Below are 16,366 nucleotides of genomic sequence, written 5' to 3' on the forward strand. Positions count from 1 at the left end.
ACAGCTCAAACATTCCCTGTCACTAGGCGCTAAAGCAGGGCCTCCCTCCTCCCTCCCTGGAGGCCGCCTTGCTGAGCGCCATCTTCCCTGGCCATCACAGTGGTTCAGAATAATAAATAGGATCTAGAGCCCTCTCACAAAGACGCACAGACACTAGGCAGGTATTTTTATCAAGTGTCTATTGAGATCTCTGGGCTTGCGTTTGGCCTGGATTTTTGAGTCACTTGTTGCTTCCTCTTCTCTGCCTGCCGCCCCCTCTTTCTCCTTTCATGGCGTCTTTCAGTGCATCTTGGATCTGTGCTGCTCTCAAACCATAAACAATTTGCCATTTGCCGAGTGGTCCCTGAGCCATGGGGAGGATAGATCCTGTAGGCTGGAGACCCCGGTTACAGGCCTCGCTGAAAACCCGAGCCTGTGACACCCAGCAACAAAGAACACACAGTCTTCTGTACAAAAGGGGAAAACACAGTGGAGTGAAACTCAATTTTCTTTTTTTTTTTTTAATTACTACTCTCTGTTCTTGGAAAAACCCAAAAACATAACCGCAGAGACAATCTGTTCCCCTTTAACTTAGTGCCGTCGTTCCTGAGAACCACGGGAGGATTTGAACCTGTGCAGGAAGGCTGGCTGGGTGGAGCGAGGGGGCAGCCCGGGTCCAGGCGCGTGGCTTTGTGGATTTGGTGATGGACAAGTGGGAATTCTCTTGTGCAAGTCCTTTAACCACCCAGAGCTCCTGTCTCCTCATCGGGAAAAGGAGGATGACAAGCCTGTCTCTCTAAACAGTGCTGCCTGGGACCGAGGGGGGTCTTCCAGAGTCCTCTGTCCCCACCCTCTTCTGGTTTCAGAGTCGGTCCTGTCTAAAGCCAACTTGCAACTCTTGACTTAGCGACCAGCTTGGTCCTGACTGGTCCCTGGGAGTGGGATCCGTCAGATTCTCCTGGGCTCCTGCTTTCTGCTTTCACACAGATGGGCCCACGCACGGCTCCAGTCTCAGCCTCCCCTGTCCCCTTGCTCCTGACCCCCACACAGTAGGCACTGTAACTGCTGCCAGCCCCACTGTGCTCCTGGGCATGCCCTGGTCCTCTGGGGAGGTAGCTCTGTGGTGGCAGCTAAGTGCAGGGTCCTCCCCAGCCTTCGGCGTGTTGCTGCACTTGCATCTCATCAGGTGCATTGAGGCAGGTTTCGTCACTGCCCTCTTCCAGCGGAGGAAGCTGGCAGAGATGGCCCCTCATCTTCCCAAGGTCACGGAGGGCACGAGGGGAGGAGCTGGGATTTGAACGCGGGCAGAGGGTCAGCCATTTCTTCCACAGAGGGTCTGTCGCAGACATCAGGCTGGGCCGGCGGTCGCCGCTCAGCTCTGCCCTGGTAGCTCAGAAACGGTGACAGACCATATGTAAACAAGGCCTAGATCCCAATAAAATGTATTTATAGAGTCAAAACTTAAATTTCATGTGTCCTGACATATGACTACTCTTTTGATTTCTTAAAAAACACACTCACAAATACAAAAACCAATGTTAACTCAAAGGCCACACGAAAACAGGTAGCCGCCGGAGTCCGTCCGTGGCTGTTGTTTGTTGATCTCCACCCTGCGCCGTCGGTTCTAGTACTCGGGCCCTTGACCACCACCTCTCAATAACACCACCATTGCCCCCTTTGCAGATGGGAGAGCTGAGGTCAGACAGAGGGAGCAAGAAGAGGTCAAGGGGACCCAGGCTTGCCATGTCCAACGTCCACCAGGGCCGAGGTGACCTGGAGCTCCTTGGTCTGCTGCATGGAAGGACAAGAAGACCCAATGTGATCGTGGCCCTGGCCCACATGGAAACCTCTGCCCCAGCACAGGTTTAAACATGTGTGGACGCTCTCGTCAGCTGTGCACTGTGAGCAGGTGAGACGAGGCTCACCTCTGAGAGCCTGCCCCGTGGGAACAGTGTGGGTGGCCTGGGGACAGTGAGCAACAGGACCTCATTCAATGGGGAAAGAGAAGTCCATGACTGACCAGGCTTCAAAGGGTTGAGTGCCACCGTGAACGGGGAGCAGAGGACGCAGCCACAGCCACAGCCACAGCCAGGGGCTCCGGGGCAGGAGCCTGCAGGGGGCCTCCAGGTAGAGGGGAGAGGCCTGAGGTGGGGGACAGTCTGTGCCAAGCCCTGAGGTGTGGCAGGTCCTCATGGCTGCCCTGGGGGACCTGGAGGCAAGTGGCAGAGATGAGGCTGGGCGGAAGGCAGGGCTGGCAGGCTGGGGACTTGTTCCAAACCTGAGACTCAATAACCTCGAGAGCTAGGATGTGTCCCAGGAGTCCTCAAAGGAGGTGCCCTAAGGAGTACCCAGAGTCAGAGGACAGAGATGGGCAGACCTTGAGGATGTCCATTTTTCTTTTTTCCAGTACCAGGGATTGAACCCAGGGACCCTTAACCACTGAGCCACATCCCAGATTTTTAAATATTTTATTTAGGGACAGAGTCTCATTCACCTGCTCAGGGCCTTGCTAAATTGTTGAGGCTGGCTTTGAACTTGCCATCCTGCTGCCTCAGCCTCCTTGGCCATCACACCTGGCCAGGATGTCCATTTTAATGAAATTCTTTTCAATTAAAATCATTTCTAAGAGACAAACAAAAAAACAAAACCAACAAGTGCATACTGAGTGTCATGAAAAGTCCATATTAAAATCTAAGATAAAACTTGGGATTCCCAAAGAATTCAATTCAAAGCAGACGGCTGCTTTGGGTTCCACTCCACACCTCTGGAACTTTCCTGTTTGGTGGAGAGTTCTGTGGGGCAAGTGGCAGAGCACGAGAAGAGGCTGAAAGCTGCTAACAGTGCCAGGATGTCGCTGCACTTGGTCTTGTAAAGTTATCGTGCAGGAGGTTATTAGAGGTCTGGAGACCAGTTAGGAACCTACTGCAGGAATTAAGGGAGGGACAGTGGGACAAACAGCCTAGTAGAGAGGGAGTCTGATGTCATCATCAAATGTGCACTCCCATTCCATCATGAAGTCACGGAAAGCTTTGGGGTCAAAGTGCCAAGATTTGAACCCCCGAGCACTAACGAGTTGTGTGACCTTGGGCAAAGCACTCAGCCTCTCTGAGTTTCAATTTTACTATCTTCCAAATGAAGATAGGAAGGATACCCATCTTACCTACCTCTAGGAGTCTTCCTGGGATTGCCTCAGAGAACGTCCCTGAGGGCTCTGTGCAAATGGCTTGAACATCACTGGTGGATTTCCAGGGAACCAAAGGCCAAGAGATCTTGCTGCTTGGTGGCCTCTCCAAGAACAGGCAATTGCTACCCGCCCACCCTCCTTTTTCAGCTGTTGGAGCTGCGGATCCATTGCAACCAGGCTAAACACACACACAAAAAAGGTAGTCATACATGATCAGCAAAATGGTCCAAATGATGTCATCCATCAAGATGGACACTGCAATTTGCCAACTATTTTCTCATAAATCAAACCGAGGTCCCACAAGGAAGAGGGGCAGGGCTGGAGGAGCAGCCTGGCAGCGCTGACCGGTGGACCAGACGCAGGGAAGCGCTCCCTTAAGGACACAGTAATTATTTTCACTGGATGGGAAATAAAGAGGGGCACGATGGGAGGGAGGGCTGGAGAGTGTCCGCCTCACTTCATTACCGCTCCCCCGGCAGGGGACACAACATGTGCTTTTCATTGGGAAGCCAATAATTTTGAACCGTGGGACAGGTGAAAACCTAAATGACATTTGCAAACCTTGATTTATTTCTCTGCTTAACTCCAGAACATGCTGGAGACTCAGCTCTCGGAGTTCCCATAGATTAGTGGTCAATGTCAAGTATGTCCAATGACATGTTCGAGCGTTTCCTGTCCCTATCAGTTAATTAAATATTTTCAGTACTAATCTCCTCTTATTGAAATGGTTTCCCTTCTTTTCGTTAATGGCTTTGGAAAACAATGCTAGGGAGTATGTGCTTTATGGAAAACAAAATAGCAAAAAATAGAAAAGAAGACTATTTTTTTTTTTTTGCCCCATGTGCTATTTGACTCACTGGAAATCTCATTAAAAGTTATTTATGAGCTGTTAGGGATCCCATAAGGATTACACCTAATTCAGTCTGTAAAGCTTTGGAGTTTCTCTTACATGGAGGACCTCCTTCCCCATTATTCTACTTTCGTTTGCACCCAAATAAATACTGGAGATTAACTTCTTGGCAGAAGAGGGCTCCTCACTCTCTAACCTCCCATTATCCAGGCAAAGCTTGGGCCTCCCTCCCCTTTCTGCCGGACCCACTGTGATCTGACCAGGGCGAGAGGTCAAACTTGTGGCCATTGATCAATTATTGTTTTGTTATCACAAGTGCTGCAGGGAGGATGGCGGAGCTGTGGGTATCACTGACATCCCTGGGGTGGGTAGACGTTGCAGCTCACCATGCAGCTAGTCCTAATGGACTGTCCCGCTTCCTTCGACACCAGCTCCCCAGTTCCCTCCGAAATAAGAAAATGGAATTGTATCAGAATGAGTGATTTCCCAGTCCCTCGATAGAGCCCCGTGCCCATTTCTTGGAGTTTCTAAGAACTTGTTCTCAGACAGCAAAGATTAAAATGCCAATTTAGGCATCTTTTGTCCTTCCGGGCTCTTTAATAAAATATTTGCGAATCAAGGCATCTTTAATTTCCAAAGAATCTGCTGTGCATTCTTCTAGGACGCAAAGAAGAATGCCATCACCCGAGTAGCTGAATATTCTGAATTAAATTTTGGCATGTAGAACATTGGCATAAACATTTAACAGTAATAGGGACGCCGTCACGGCGACGATCAGATGCACGGTGTGCTCGTGGAAATGTGACGTATCATGGTTACCAGTGTTCCTCTGTCCTCACCCAGTGCCTGGGCTGGGGCTTGCTCGTTTCTGCATTTCCCCACATACCACACCTTTCCCTGTGAAGAGAGAGACAGGTGATGCTTTCCCTGGTCCAAACACAAGACGTCCGTATCTCCATGTCCACACTGACTGGCCAGCCAGATTGAGGATGGGCCCGGGATGCCACTCACAGAGATGCTGTCTTCATGGCCTATGGCATCCTCCCTTCTGGCATCTCAAAACATTTACAACTGAAATGTTTACAAAAAACGTTTACAACTGAAATGTTCAGTAGGGACTGAAGCCTCAGCCTCTACTTGTCCGTTTGGCAGGAGGAGTTGGTCCTGCCGGAGTACACAGACATGAGGGCCAGGGCCACGTATTTTAGGAAAGACTCTATTTCCCCTTGATCCCAGCCATCTGGAGAATTCTAACATTCTGTATTCTTTACAGAATTCTATAGAAGAGGTCAGTCTCAATTTTTAAGAGTCATTCAAACATCCTGAGTAACCCTGAAAGTTCTCAAGTAAGGAACGCCTCTCAGGCTGGGACAGGGAAACCATGTGGGTCGTTTTGGTGTTTAGCGTGATGCAGTGAACCTCAACCTGCCTGGACCTGCCTGGGTCCCACTGGCTCTGTCTTTCCCACCTCCAGAATCATGGGTTTTTGTTTTTTTTTTTAAGTAATGTTAATTATTTTTATTTTTTTTTCGTTGTAGATGGACATGATATCTTTGTTTATCTCTTTATTTTTATGTGGTGCTAAGGATTGAAACCAGTGCCTCACACGTGCAAGGCAAGTGCTCTACCACTGAACGACAGCCCCAGCCCCAGCCCCAGAATCATTCTTCTTTTAAAATTTTGTCTTAAGGATGGACAGATGATTGTGATGGGGCTCGGGAACTTGTGGGTCCAGAATTCTGGCTGACTGAGCCTCTGACTCCTTAGGGCCGTTCCCCAGCGGCTGCTCCTAGTGTCATGTATTGAATGACATCTGTCCTCCAGTCCCCAGCCCTCACCCTTCTAGAAAAAAGATGTCTGAGTCCTACTCCCCAGGACCTGTGGATACGGCCTTACTGGGAAGTAGGGTCTTCAGGATGTCGTGAGGGGGATGACCAAGTCAAGACGAGTTCATGTAGATAGCTGTGTCCTGGTAAAAAGGGCAAGTTGGACACACAGACTCGCACGCAGGGAGTGGGCCGTGTAGAGACAGAGAGGCGGTGCCTTCCGCTCACTGTGGAACACCAGAGATGGCTGGCAAGCCCCAGAGGCCAGGAGAGAGAGGCTTGAGTGGCTGCTCCCTCACAGCCTGGGGAGGAACCGCCTGCCCACACCTTGCCCTTGATCTCCCAGACCCCAGAGCCACGAGGCAATCCCTTCTGGTGTGGAAGTCACCAGTTGGCGGTACCCTGTGACTGCACCCCAGGAACCCCATCCAGGTGGCAGTGCAGTTCAGCACACTCTCAGCCCCCGGGAGAGGAAGGTTACTGACCCCGGGCCTCAGCCTTGACTGCGTACCGTGCAGCTCAGAGTGACGGAAGGTCCCGTCCGCTCTGATGGCAGTGAAGGGAGCGCTGGAGCAGGGGGCGGGTCTGCCCTGAGCACTGGAGGAGTATTTTTTATTTTTGGCGAGAGTGACGTTAAAGACCAAGAAGCAAAGAAATTCCGCAGCGAGGGGCTGGCAGGGAGAGCAAGTCAGGGGGCCTGAGAGAAGGCAAGAGGGGAAGCCTCTCTCCTGGAGTCAGAAAACTTCTTCTGTGGGAATTGTACCCTGAGGCCACTGTGTGTGTGTGTGTGTGTGTGTGAGAGAGAGAGAGAGAGAGAGAGAGAGAGAGAGAGAGAGAGAGAGAGATTCAAACTCACTGCACCAAGAACTGTCCTAAGTTGCCCGACCCAGTGTGAATGTGCTGTGGCTGTTGAGGGCCACACTGAAAACCATAGGTATCACAGGTTACTAGAGGACATAGAGTAGAGCAGAGGATACATCCGAGGGAAGCATTGTGCTACATCGTATTTAGTCCTACAAGTGACCCAATTGGCCCAGCGGCCAATGTCATCCTCACTTTACAGAACAGAAGAGGGACACTCTGAAAGCTGAGCCATACTCCTCCGTTGGCACCACATGTTTACCACTACACTCCCTTGCTCACCCCCTGATGCTTGGTTACCATTCCCGGGGCCACTGTCAGTGGAGATGGAGAGATGAAGAGGGACTTGACGCAAATTCACATCTTTGCTTGACTGGTGCAGAGATCCCGGGGCTAGAGCAACCCTGGTGCCTCCATCTTGAGTGTGGTGACGAGGCCGACCACCGAATGCTTCCCGTTACAGTCCCCTTCTGGAGGTTACCGATAGGGAAATTCATACAGAGCAGAGTGCGCTCTCCAACTGAAATCCAGCTTTGTTCTTCCACTCAAGTACTGTAGGGGAAAGAAGAGACGGGAAGGAAACAAAAAGTTTCAGCATATGAGCAGCATTTGCAATGTAATCTGCGTGTTCTGAGCCAAGTTACTGTACACGCTCTGGGGAGAATTACAAATAAATGACGAAACGTTTTGAAACATGGCTTATACCTAATTAATCATGGAACTTAAAGAACAAAGAAAGCATTTCTTCAAAGTTTTCAACGTTTTCCCATTAAGTGGAGAGGATGGGGGAGGGGAGGGGACTCTCCATGCCCCATAATGGATACACTATGCACTTGATTTGGAGGAAAGGATCTCTTAATCTTCCTTGGCCTCCTGCAACCTCTGAATCCTTACATCTTTAATACTTCATGTTGAACATTTTCATATTAAAGGAGCTGAAAGTTTCCAGATCATGAAATATTTCTCTGCATTTTTTTTCTCTCGATCCCTCAACTCAAACAATGCACTGGTGGAGATTATGAGATCACCAGGCATTTCTTAAATATCCATGATACTGTGCCCTGGGATTCCTTTGTCATGTTTACGTGCCGCTGCCACCCAGGGACATCTGTGGACACATCCCACTTTGAAAGCAAAGCTCCAAGACCCAGTTTCGTGCAAGGTTCATTATTCTGTGTGTCCTTGACTTCCTTATTTGTAAAATGTGGATGCAACAGCTCATCAAAAAGGAAAAATACTCCTCCAATGTTTACAACGCTAAACAAAATAGTGCCAACGATAACACTTAACCTACTGCCTACAACATGAACATGCAATAATAGTGTGACTGAATCTTCTAGAAGTGATCCTCCTTCTTTCCTTGTCCATGGACTTGACCAAGCCACCATCTTGCTTCACCAGCCAAGGTCCGTCTTCAGAGTTCTTCCTCACCAGTGATAGACCTGGAAGTCAAAGGACATTGCTCTTGGGAGCCCGTGTTCACTGCTCCTATGGTAAGCCATGGCTTTATTCCATTCCCTGAATTTTGTCATAGTCCCTCCATGAGCTGTTACAGGCACAACTAATTAGGAACTGGAAATATATGTGCTTTCATTCTAAACAGTGTCAGTTGTAGGCTGTGTGGCTCTGGACAAGTGGAACAGGCTACGGAAAGAAAGTTCTCCCTTCCCCTTTGTTGAAAAGGAAGCAAAAAAGAAAAATGAACTATATAAAAGGGGTTGAGAATAAAAGCTGTTGCTCTGCCTCCCCAGCCCCATGTTAACCATGAGAGTGGAGAGACTACCTGACGGAGAACTTCGCCATGCCACGGGCCTGCTCTAAGGTTCCTGAAGTGCTCTCCTTCCCCGATCTCCAGCACTGCTTGTGACCTGGGGTTGGCTAATCAGTGACGCTGCCTTGGACTCTGAACTAGGAGAGTGAGTGAAGCAGAGGCTCATGGAAGTCTGGAGTCCAGAGGGGTTCTATGGCCAGTGGTGGTGACAATGTGCAAAATCACGCGGTAACCAGACAGCGTGCAAAGTCTGACTGCTCCTATGTCCTTTGCTCTTCAGCCTTCCTGAGAACCCTGTAAGCTACCCAACATTTTTTTTTCTTGTAAATTCTTTGAGAAAGTCTTCTTAAGTTAGCCATCAGGCTACTTTGCTTATAAATAAGAACCTAGATTGAGAAAAACATTAAGATGTGCCCACTCAGCCACTACTATGTGCTGAGTACTTTACAGGTGAGGAAACTGAGGTCCAGAGGGTTACGGTAACTTGTCAATGCTGCCAGGCTAGTTAGTGGTGGTCCTGTGGCTTTTAATCCCCATCTGTCTGTCTTTTCCATTAAATTCTTTCAGCAAAGAGAGCTGGAGGGTAAACCTGGAGCCCATAACCATCCATACCTCACTGCACTTGCCTTCCAGGTGGGCCCTGTGGAAGTTTAGTTGTGGCCAGGACACCACCCCAATTCCCACCCCCCTCCCTAGCTGTTTGTAAATTGCACCTAAAGTAAAATGCCTACCAGTTCCGAGAGTCACCGTGGGTCTGTGCCTGTGAACCAGGAGCGGTATGGGGAAAGGGACCAAGACCGTCAAGCTTGGCTTTGTGTTCTCTGTAGCAATTCTGGAATGTCTGTGTTCCAGTCTCATCCTCGGTTCACGTCTGCTCCGCCGATGCCTTCAGATGTGAAGCACGCAAGCCCCGCGCGTGCCGGGTGAGTGAGAGGCTTGCCTGGCTTCCGTTCCACCCAGTGCCCAGCTGGAAGGATGGGTGCCCTCACTTCCCAGCCTGTTGGATCAGCAGCTGGATGTTGCCATCTGCTTTCAGGATTGCAAAACCCACTGGGGCTTCTCTGCAGGGGTGGTAGCTTGCCAAGGAGCAGGAAGCCACCGGCATGGACATCCATGTGCCATCTTCTCCTCCTTAAACCAAGGAACACGCTTACTACTCTCTGGGCACTTATAACAGACCCCACCAAACCCCTCTATCCCTGGCCTCCCTCCAGTGTATCTGAAGAACATCCATCTGGCCAGGACCTGGTCATCTTTCTTCTTCTCCGTGGACTTTAAAAAAAAAATGAGTTACTGAAGGTCTAGGGTAATAAAAGCAGCTTGAACTTCATTACCCCCTTTCCAGTGTAGACACCCAAGGCCTTGGTCAGTGATACTGTGTGTGAAATACAAAGCAGTGAATTAAATGCAACTTGATGGTACACGTTGTCCCTTAATGAAAACAAAGGCCGGGGAACGCTATTTGTGAACGTGTTACCCAATAAAGTGCTAGCAGAGGAGCTCATAAAGCTGCCAGCAGGACTTAGCCATTGCGACAAGCACTGTTGGGTAGGGCTGGACGCAGAGAGTGAGGTCCCTCCACTTTATCACAGACGCTGGAGGTTTTTATTTGAAACACATGGAAGAAAGACACTTGGGTTTGGCACCAACATGTCTTGTGGTAAAGGAAAAAAAAAAAAAAACGAGAGAGAGAGAGAGAGGGAGAGAGAGAAATATCCAAAAGTGCTTAAAAAAAAAAAAAAAAAGAATCTAGGGGGAAAAGAGACCAGATGTGAAGAAATTAAGTCGGGCTGACAGGGGGTGCCACGTTCGACGGTTTAAAGGGATGGCGAGAGGGAAGAGCAGCAGGCTTTCTCTGTGGCAGCTGACAGACACGAGCAATTGAACAGTTCATACCCTCTCTGTTGTCCCTGTCACGAGATTTGTAGGTCGTTCTCAGCCAGCCACTGGGGCTAAAGGGCACAGGTCATGACCTGCTGATTTACCAAAGTATGATCAACTCACACAAATTATAGGCGTAAGAGAGTCCTGACAACTTCAATATGATGCGCAATGAGCACAATTATTTGTGACATGTGAAACCAGTGTGAGACCATAATTCTGTCACTGCGTGACAAGGCATTATTAGCTGGGGCAGGCAGCGGCTTGAACCAGCAGCAGCTGGAGGAGAGGCGGGGAGAGAGAGGGCTCCACCGGGAAGGCCCGCCGGCTGTCTCTCCCAGAGTGGCAGATCGCCACGGCCCCTGTGTGGAATGTGGAGCCCAAGTTGCCCTGTGGCTGTCGGGTCTGGTGGACAATAAAGAAGGGTTTGGCCGGAAGGGCAGAGGGAGCCCACCCTTGGCCTGGTGGCCGCGTACACCACGGTGACTTCTTTGACTTCAGTGGTGGTATTTTTCACGAGGCCAAAAGGGGCTGTTGTTTCTAGTGGGCCCAATGAGGTGGGCTCTGGGCTGGAGAGGAGAAGGTGGCCTCTGTCCTGCTGGGTAGAGTCCCCTGTCCGTCAGGCTTCCTTCCTGATGGTCCTTTCTGGAACCTACAGTCTGGCAACCAGGCGAGGGGTAGACAGCTCTTACTTCCCCCTCTCGTACCTCAGTGGGAGGTTCGGCTTGAAGCCAAGTGTGGGTTTATGTCTCCTTCTGAGGATGTTCTAGAACTTTCCACCTAGTGAGGTGGATGGCTGTTCCCAGCAACTGGCTCCAAGTAAAAGCAGGGTTCCCCAGGTCAAGCAGGGAGGTTCCCGACAGGAGGGGCATTGCGTGCAGAAGGGGCTGGAAGGTGTTCTACAGTCTCCTGCAGGGGTGGCAGCGACACTGGGGCCTCCTTCTCAGCTCAGTGACTGTGACTGTGATGGTGGTGGAGGGGGGCCGACCTGGTTTCACCCAGGAAATGCGTACACACGGTCAACAAACGCTCCCTGAGCACCTTCTGGGCCTCAACCACTGCCCAAACCACGGAGGATCCGCCTGCGAATGTGCTGGGTGAGCAGAGATAAAAGCAGGTCATGTAGATGCCCATGGAGCTGGATGTCACTGTGGGAATCCGGGGTGTGCGGGGACAGTGTGGCTGACTCCTCAGCATCCAGACATCTCCCCAGACTCCTCAAGCAGAAGCGGCCCTTCTGACCACATGGTCTAAAATAGGTCCAGTATTTCAGTCTCAGTCTCCACCCTCCTACCAGCTTCCTTTCCCTGGAATTCCTGGACCAAGGAAAACGAGCGGCACCCAAAACAAGAGAGTGTTCCGGCGGCATCTCCCCAGCAGTCATTCGTACTTGACGCTGTCTTATCTTGGTGGTCTGTCGTTCCTCTCTTACAGTGAAAGCTCCAGGAGGGTGGGGACTTTGTCTTGCTCCCCTCAGCGTCCCAATTGACCTTGAGCAGCGTTGGGCATGAAGCACTTGCCCAATAATCCACAGGCTGAATACGTGATGTCAGATTCGGCCCCAGGTGTTCTTGCTTTTAAACACATTAGCCTGTTTAATCCTCCCCACAACTAGTGAGGTACGTAAATATGTCAGTTATCTATTGCTGCATAACAAATCATCCCCCAGAGTAATGACTTAAAATAACAATATTTATTATTTCTTACAATTCTGTGGCTTGGCTGGGGTTCAGCTGAGCAGGTTGCTTTGCTGGTCTTGCTTAGAGTTTTTCATGAGGCTGCATTTAGTTGGGAGTTTGGACAGAGCTTGAACATCCAAGCTGGACCTCTAGTCATTCCCCAGTCCAGGCTGGGCTTCCTTAAAGTGTGGGGGCTGGGATCCCCGACAGACAAAACAGAAATGTTAGGTTGGCTCTTGGAAGTTTGAGAATGTCACTTCCTCCTGATTCTTTTGGCACCAGCAAGTCCCAAATCCAGCCCAGATTCAGGGAGAAGGAGATAGAGTCCTACTCTTGATTCAAGGAGCAGCATTCATGTTTAAGGGTGGAGCAGCTGTATTTGGAGACATCTAGGATAATTAGCCTTGCTTGACAGCACAGAAAACTGAGACTTAGAGGGTTAAAGAGATATGTATGTCCAAGAGCACAGAGGAAGAAGGTGGTGAAACCAGGATGTTAGCCCTGCACAGTCTAATTCCAAGTTCAATGTTCTTTGTTTCCTGGTGATTGTTCTAAACAGCCCCTCCTGAACCTCTGATAGTACAATGATTTCCCCCAGGGCCAGCCCAATGCATTTCACTTTCTCAGCATAAGGGCCAGGGTTTGGGGAGGGGTAGAGTACCCTAGACTGGAATCTCATCCAGCCTCTGCAACTCACTGACCATGTGACCTTGAGTAATTCTAAACCATTCTGAGTGTCTTCTCCTCATCTGTGAAATGGGATAATGATGGCACATGCCACACAGGATTTGAGGGAGACAGGGATGAGCCCAGATGTACAGTGCTCAGTGCAACACACAATACCTTATCTTTAAGGTGTCAGGTCACAATCTCCTGCTAGACCCAAATTGAGCCTTTGCAGACCAGTTTCTCATTTGCATTTAAAGTGTAAGAATTCCCAGGTCATTGAGCCCACATCTAGATTTAGGGTTAACCCCTAGATATGTTCTGAAATCAGCAAGAATTGGTCTCCGGTCTGGCCATCATGCCCGTTGCTACTGGTCTCTGTCGAGGCAACCTACCTCCTGTTCCTATAGGAAACTTTCCTGTAGAAAAAGGGGTGAACAGGAGTGTATTCAGCTCTGAAGCCAAGATTTAAGACAGATGTCAATAAAGAGGCACAAGTCTCAGTTGCATGAGAAAGCCAGCTCGCGGGGCGGGGGGGGGAGGGGGGGAATCAACATCCTCTGGGGTCTGCCTGGGCTTTGGCCCGGAATCTCTGGTTTAATCAGGACTCTGGGTTATTGGAGTCGAGGTCCCAGGACTAATTTCAGACAGCTTAAGCAGAAGTGGGAATTAATGGTCAGGCATGGCTAGATTCAGGGATGGATATGGTGCTCTCAGAAATCACTTGGTCCCTGTAGCTCTGTTCTCTTCTCTCATGCTCTGTTCTGTAGTCAAGCTGCTTCCTGGGCAGCCTCTGATTTGCTGTTAGCTCTATGACTTGAAGAGTGCACTCTTCTTCTGCTGTTGAAAAGGATCAGACTCAGCTTGCCAGAGCCACATGAGCGGCTTGACCAATCATGGTGCCCAAGAGCAGAATCCAACGGCTGTCCTATATCAGGGCCTGCCTCTGTGGCCCAGGGGTAGGAATTCTGTGACTGCTGTGTCTGTGGGTTGAGGGACAGTTCTGCAGAGGAGGTAGGGGTACTCTGAGCAACTTCTCCAAAGGCAGTTCCATTGTAGGTAAGCTCTGGATTTACAGAGAACCCTGGAAAAAACGGTCAGTATGAATACAGCCCAAGTGGCTGCTTCTACGCACAATCTGGGTGTGGAGTGTTTTCCTGCTGATAATTCCTTTGTGCCCTACTTGCTGTGTTTATTTGTGGATATTTTTTTTCCCTACCGGTATATGGAAATGCTTAAAATACACACATAACCAGCAACCAAATTTCTCCGCTTCTAATTTAACACCCCAAAGTCACAATATTTAATTCACAGCCCTTGGATTAACTAACATTTGCTTAACAAAACCAAAATTTGTGAAAATGATTATATTTCTCTTATTTGTTCCCAAATGTTTCCATTGTATACAAAAAAAATGAGACAGTGTTCCCTTTGGGGAGAAGGAGTTTCTACTTTGGGTTTAAACCAAACAAAATAATATTTAAGGAAACATTAAATAAATTATTTATCATGTTGGTCAACGGGTTGGGGAATATAGCTTAGATAAACACATTTTTAAGGTCAGCTACTCTAAGGGCTGGGTTTTATAAAAACAGCCTCTAAGGAGCGTTAATAAATCTTTTAAAAAGAAAAAAATAATAATAACAAGCACTTGTTTCCATTACTGAACTGTTTGCTATTGCTGAAGAACTGTCATTCAGGAGGTGAGGTTGACCAGGAGGCCCCAACAGCCATGCTGAGAAACACAGAATATGAAAAAAAAAAAAAATCTATGCTGATGGCAAGCACCGTCCGCCCTGCTTGGATTTCTGGTAAAGCAGTCCAGGCTTTTGGCTGCATTTTAAATCAGACAAATGGACAGAGCTGGCTGATTGGGGTCATAAAATTGTCAAATGAAGACAAATTCATTTCTCCTCCATGGGAGACTTCACAGTAGAATTAGAATAGATGTAAGTAAAAAAAAAAAAAAATAATGGGTTTCTCATGCCTCGAAATAAACAGGATTACCAGATTCATCAAGTATATTGGATTCACCTTGGTCCTCCATCTCTTCAAAACTGCAGCCAGAGGCCTCTCCGGGGCTCATTTCTACTGCTAAATGGCATTCCTCGGCCCAGGAGAAGGGTGGGGAAGAGAAGAAGGGACCTGTGAATGAGAAGAGATGGACATGGAAGAGCAGAGGCTCACGGGAGAAGGGGAGGGGGAGAGCAGCCCAGGTAGGGCAGCGAGAAAGGGAGGAGGGCTCAGGGAGGAGGGAAGGAGGAGCAGAATCAGGAAATTCAGAAAAGCCACCTTTGCAGGGGCTAGGGAGAGCTGCTCACTGTGGCTCTGGTTCCCTGGCTGGTGTGGCTCCTCATGCCATCTGTCTGAATCTTGAAGGGCTCACGTGATCTCTGCAAAGAGGCCACAGCCCCAGATGTGGCCCTGAGCTCCCCCTGGGTCTTGGAAGGAGAGCTGGGCCTGGCAATGGGCTCCTGGGTTCTGAGTCAGCCTCTTCCAAGGGTGGAACCTGCAACAGAATTTCATGCCTTCAAAAAAGAAGATCCCTCTGTTGCCTAAGTGGGAAGGAATGTCACTAAGGAGTTGAAGGGGTTGAGGTTGCATTACCATAAAAAGCCTCAGGGCTTGAAAGTTCAGGAGGAGAGAGCCAGGCTAACCACATCTGGAGCTTGAGGTTTTATTGAACTGGTAATGAAAATAATCTTTGCAAAATATTTTTAAAATATTTGATAAACACAGACTGAGGCTGCTGCCTATATACATGAAATTAAAAAAAAATTAAAAAGACTTGAATTCAGATTAGCAACCTGTTAGCTACCAGGCTGGGCTTGGGTTGGGCACAATGCAGAATGCTTAGAGAGGCAGGTTTCTGAGCACCACAGAACTGAGTCCAAACCCCAGCTCTGCCACTTCATGGTGGAACAACCACGGGTGCTGTACTTTACTTCTCCATGTCTCAGTGTCTTCACCTGCAAAATGGGAATAGTGTTCCTTCTCAAGCTGCCATGAGGACTGAACCAGGTAAGTTGTATGGAGATGACAGTATATGTGACAGATTGTAAAAAATGGTGCAAGTACTTTTCCTCTTTGTATCCCCTGTGAGTTGCAGGTATCCCATTAAGACAAAGAGTCGATTTCCCCACCCCTGGAATCTTGGTTAACCACATGACTTGGGGCATTAGCAAATGTACAGCAAGCAGAGAAAATGGAAATCACTTGCCCAAGGAGCTTTCCTCTCTTGCTGGGCCTGGAAGCCAGAGACTGGTATGGAGAGGAGCCCAAGCCAGATTCCTAGAGCCTGAGAGGCCACATGGAAGAGAACCCAGGAATCCTGGTTTATAGCCTGTCACCTGCCAGACATGAGAAAGGTCATCCCAGGTCATCTAGCCCCAAGTGCACCTAATAGCTGACTAAAGAGGCATGAGCTTAACTCAGCACAGATCAACCAAGCCAGTTCAGAATACAACCATAAAAATAGAGCTCATAGAAATGCAAGTGAAATGCAAGTGAATGTTTGGGGGTGGTTTGTTACACAGCAGAAACTAATTGATACAGGTGGTATCCCACCTCCCATCACTCTTGTTGATCAACCAATCACTTTAGTAGAATTTTTAACTCGCTTTTGTTCAAAGTGAATGCTCTCTTGTAGAGATAGCCAGGGGGGTGGCA

Source organism: Urocitellus parryii, chromosome 5, assembly GCF_045843805.1.
Source record: "Urocitellus parryii isolate mUroPar1 chromosome 5, mUroPar1.hap1, whole genome shotgun sequence".
In the NCBI taxonomy this organism is placed as follows: domain Eukaryota; kingdom Metazoa; phylum Chordata; class Mammalia; order Rodentia; family Sciuridae; genus Urocitellus; species Urocitellus parryii.